The sequence below is a fragment of the Chenopodium album genome, chromosome 8 (genome assembly GCF_948465745.1).
Source record: "Chenopodium album chromosome 8, dcCheAlbu1.1, whole genome shotgun sequence".
Lineage (NCBI taxonomy): Eukaryota > Viridiplantae > Streptophyta > Magnoliopsida > Caryophyllales > Amaranthaceae > Chenopodium > Chenopodium album.
The window spans coordinates 25,253,378-25,258,817 of record NC_137841.1 but is presented as its reverse complement, the minus strand read 5'-3'; the positions used below and the strand labels follow the sequence as shown (position 1 = coordinate 25,258,817).

At 38.0% G+C, this 5,440-nt stretch overlaps 1 non-coding gene across 1 annotated transcript; it reads left to right on the top strand.

Annotated features, from left to right (window-relative positions):
• The first annotated feature begins 5,132 nt into the window (after positions 1 to 5,132).
• On the top strand, positions 5,133 to 5,239 carry LOC145556902 (small nucleolar RNA R71). Its single transcript, XR_014091993.1, has one exon. It is a non-coding gene; the product is annotated as a small nucleolar RNA R71 (small nucleolar RNA).
• The last annotated feature ends 201 nt before the right edge of the window (positions 5,240 to 5,440 follow it).

Genomic DNA, 5,440 nt, shown 5'->3' with positions numbered 1-5,440 from the left:
CTACTCTCGCGCCCGGTCGGGCGCCCTTCGCTCGATCGGGCGATCTGATGCTTAAATTTTCATCTCTTCTTGCGCCCCGATCGGGCGATCGAAGATGTCCGTATACGACGAGTTTCACGCCCGGTCGGGCGGTCGTCGCCCGGTCGGGCGAAAAAACCGATTTTTTTAACCCCGCTCTCACGCCTGATCGGGCGAGCTTCGCCCGGTCGGGCCCGAGGCTAATTTGACGAATTTTCTACTTTCTTCTTTTCTTCGATTTTTTGGCTAACTCTTTTTTTTTAAACCTGTACAAAAACTCGTAAAACTCATTAAATTCTCTCATCTCTCCTCTCATAAGAAAAAGTGGTCTAAAAAGCATTAAAATACGGGTTGACTCCCGCAAAGCGCTGGTTTATCTAGGTCCCGCACGGCCTTCTTACCAAGTACAAGAACTAGGACCCTTGGCCTAACGCTTGGTCGGGTGGTTCCTCACCCGGTCGAGCGTTGTTTAGGCTACGACGCGGCTTCCTGACATACCCTGTGGGACGCCAATTCACTTTATCTGGTGGATCCTCCTTGACTTGGATTGGGGGATCTTCAATGCAACACACTAAAGATCCTTCTTTGATCGAGGGTTGCTTCAAATTTTCATTGCATTTAGCACTTGCAACTCGATCTGGCGGAACACTCACCGTAGGCTCAATTTCCACAACTTGTGTAACACCCTAGAAATTCCTTTCCTTTAAATACACACTTTACTCTTTTTTAAAATACGTTTTAGGAATATCTAAGACATTACCGCCACCGTGAAAACGGCTAAGGCAACTATCAAAGATACACAGCGGAAGACTTGAAAACCAAAACTATTTAAATAACACAATTTAAAAACTAAACCAACGAAGGTAAAGTTTAAAATCAACAAAACCAAAGTCAAATAAAATCCACTACAACTTGGAACCATTTAAGGCCCTTATTCAAAACCGAAACAACCAAACTTTTGTGTTAGTCCATAAAGTAATATAATAAAATATTCAATGCATAAAACACATCATATTCTAATGGAAGCTAGCATGATTCTCTCTTCACTCATGCCCCATCATGAACATGCTTCAATACCTGAAAAGTGTATCTCTACTTGCCCCCACTACTCTCCATTAAAATGGATCATCGTAGGGCCAAGATAAAGACATGGCCAGCCACAAACAACACACACAATCAGCAAATCTGAGTACATAAGCGTAATTAAACACACTAACATGCATTCTCCTATCATCACACACACACTTACCTCATTGCACCTGTTTACAAGCACACACAACAATCAACAAGACACTCTAACTAGACACTAAATAATTCATTTAGCGTTTATTACGCATCGAACGGGTTTCCAGCTATACCTATCCCAATAAATTGGGGTTAACTGACACGGGAGCTAACCGTGCCGGCAACAAACCTGTGCCACACATAGGTGGCGGAATTCCAGTGCATAAAAATAAAAAGGAATATACAGCATCCTGTACTCCGTTGGAAGTTATGGTTAAATATAAAACCCCATAACTCCCCCCATTGTTCATACTCAAGGTATATACGTTCCAAGAGTTTTGGTGCGTAATCTCTTTCACTTTACGTTATTTACATATTATTAGACTTGGTGATGACTCTCAAAGCATAATAAGTCAATCAACAATAATTATACAATCACACAAACATACCAATTTACTTCTTGAATAATTAATGACCACATGTTATTTATTGTTGAACCCTTTTTAATTCTACCTCAGTGTCAAAGACATCTTAAACGCATAATGCGCCAAAAATCCTATCCCTCGGTGTTAAAAACACCTTAAGTGCACAAAGGCACCAACATACAATTTATTACTTGTGTACATAGACACTTATATAGCTCCTTCCTCATGCTTAAAGCATCAATAAAAATTATTTGAACCATAATAAAATTCCTTTTCAATATTCCAAACACAATTAAACATGTAGTTTAATTAATCATGCCTTCTAACATGCCAGAAATAAAAATGTGGTTCAAACACAACATGCCCAAAATATAATTTTCCAATCCATAACCATCACGAATAATTCATGCTTCACAATTTAATCGCAAACACCATAAATTCACAATTCCATACATAAACCTTAGCATGATACTACTTGTAATTGATTGAAATCCAACCTAGCATGATTCTACATCATCAAAATATGCTAAGTACGCGTACGTACCTTGAATACGATCTTAAAATCGTCACGACTAGTAAAAATTGCTCACTTCGAAGTCTCCTACACATTAAAATTATAGTAGAGCATTAAACCCACTCTAAACAAATTTCCAGCAATATATACTATTCTAAAACCCCTCTTAAAATAATTAGAATAAGCTGAAATTATATTTAAAACACCCTAATTAAGTCTCACTTAATGGGTAGTTTAAATTTCCTTCAAAAACATAATATTAAGTGTTCTACATAAAATTCCAGCACTTTATTTCTAATTAAAACTTGTTGTAATTTAGCCTTAAAACACTTAAATTGAAGATCTAAACATTAATACCTCATATACTTTCATAATTTTCATAAATCAAGGACCTAGGGTTTCAAAAATTGGGGCTTTTTAATTAAAAACCAAATCTGAAAATTAATTCATACAATTACAATTATCAAACATCAAAATTAAACCCCCAAACTCATAATTTATATTTAGATCCAAGAATAGATAAAATTAAAACAAGAAAGCTTAGTTTTTTTTTTTTTTTATATATGTAGTTCGAAAAAGGGGAGGAAGAACGGCAGCCACCAGTGGCTACCGGCTGCTGGCGGCGGCGGTTGTCTGCTGCCGGCGGCTTGCGCTGCTAGCAGCGGCGGCCACCAGCTGCCGGTGGCTGGCAGCGGTGGTGAGGGGGGAGGGCAGCCGAAAAAAATAAGGGGAAGGGGAAAAAGAAAAAGAAAGAAAAAAATAAGGAGGAGAGGGAGAGAAGTTTACCTTGGGTTTTCTCCACTCTGGGCAAAGTTTGATTTGCCTCATAAGTGGGATATTTATACCCCTTCTCTACTAACCCTCTTCCAGGTTTTCCTAATTCCTTCCCTAATAAACTTGTTGAAAAATTAAACTTTCCTAAAATAAAACCCCAACTTTTAAATAAAATAATTAAATAAACTTTCCTTTAATAATAATATTAATTAAAATACTTTAATTAAAATAATTACAACTATTTAAATACTTTATAAAATACATACTTTAAATAAAATACGTATAAAAATACGGGTATTACAACTTGCTTGATTGATTCCACCTTTTCGTCCTCAAAACCAAGACTGACAGTATAGTGGGCTCTTTCTATCGCATCAACTTCCTTCTGCCATTTGCCTATCTCATCTGAAAGGGATGCAACACAAGATACCGCCTCCAAGGGATCTTTTACAAGAGCTTGAGGCTTGTTAGAATAACTTTGAACCACATTAACACTAAAACACTTCTCCTCTCTCATGGGGCTTTTAGGGGTATTATTTAGATTAAAAATAATTTTATCGTCCCCTACTGATAGTGTTAATTTGCCACTTCTCACATCTATAATTGCTCTTGCAGTGTTAAGGATTGGTCTACCCAAAATGACTGGAGTTTGCATATCCTCAGCCATATCAAGAACAACAAAATCAACAGGTATGTAGAATTTACCTGCTCTAACAGGAACATCCTCTAAAACACCTAAGGGGTATTTGAAAGAACGATCGGCCATTTGTAGAGTAATATTAGTAGCTTTTAATTTACCAATATTTAGCTTGCAACACACATATAATGGCATGACACTAACGCTAGCACCTAAATCACACAATGCATTATCAATCATTAGATTGCCAATATGACAAGGGATAGAAAAGCTACCCGGATCTTTTAATTTAGGTGGAGATTTATTTTGAAGTACGGCACTACACTCTGCAGTGAAAGCTATTGTCTCTACCTCATTAATAGACCTTTTTCTTGTCAATATTTCCTTCATAAATTTAGCATATGCAGGAATTTGTGTGATTAGTTCAGTGAAGGGAACTGTTACCTTCAAATCTTTTACCATCTCCAGAAACTTACCAAACTGCTTGTCCAAGTTTGTCTTCAAGTGACGATTGGGGAATGGAAGTTTGATAACTGGCTTTGGAGCATTATTTCTCTTATCTAGAGTGGCCACCTTCCCTGGAGTCGTACCCTGCAATGTAGAATTAGATATATTAGTACTACTCTTTAGCCCTGCGGGGTTATTAACTACATTGTCTGGTTTAACGGAATCAAGATTAGCATTATTTAATAAAATAGGTTCATCGTCTCTGGGCATAGGGGGCCCTTCATAGTTTAAACCACTCCTTAGAGTAATTGCATAGGCTTGATCCGTAGGCCTGGTCGGCTGTGCTGGCAGAGCTCCATGTTGGCGGGCTTGTAGAGTAGCGGAAAGTTGCGTGATTTGATTATCTACAATTTTATTGTGTGCTAGAATTGAGTCAATTTGGGCATCTCTACTCTCCATGTGCTTCTGCATATTAACCAGTATCGCTCTAATTTCTACCAAAGCAGGGTCGGAAGATGAGGAGGGTTGTTGTGGTTGGTTCTTCTGGCCAGCATTGGGATGGTAATATTTCTGTTGTTGTTGTTGTGGCGCCTGTGGTTCTTGTGGTGGTGGATTTTGAACATTGGTACTCCAGTAGGAAAGGTACGGATGATTCCGGTACCCAGGATTGTAGGTGTTGGAGTATGGGTTATTCTGCATATAAGCTTGAAAGGCATTAACTTGCTCCACAGAACTCCTGCAATCTTGTTCCCAATGACCTAAAATTCCACAATTTTCACAGAAAGCCTCATTAGCATTATTATTAATTGCAGAAACATTAGCTACATTAGCAGTGCTAAGATTATCTAATTTCTAGCAGATAGAGGTTAATTGAGCTTGCAAAAAGGATACAGAGTCAACACTATGCTTCCCCTTGTTAGCAAAGCCTCTGGGATTCCCATATTGGGAATTATGTATCGCCATATCTTCAATAACCTGACCTGCATCATCAACATTAAGATTCATAAATCTCCCACTAGCTGCAGAATCTAAGATTATTCTAGATGAATTTCCAATGCCATTATAAAAGGCTTGGATTAATTGTCATTGTGCCAAATTATGGTGGGGGCATTCTCTTTGTAGGTCCTTGAACCTCTCCCAAGCCTCATATAAAGTTTCATCGGCTTCTTGAGCAAAATTCTGAATTGTACTCCGTAGTATGGTTGTTCTCTCTGCAGGATAATATTTGTTATAAAAATTCAAAACAAAAGTTTTCCAGTCAGTTATACCAAGTGCAATTCTATTTAATCCATTAAACCATAATTTGGCTTTTCCAGTCAAAGAAAAAGGAAAGAGAATCTCCCTGATTTGGTCTTGTGTGACCCTAACTTGCCTGATGGTATTACAGTGATGACAATAGTC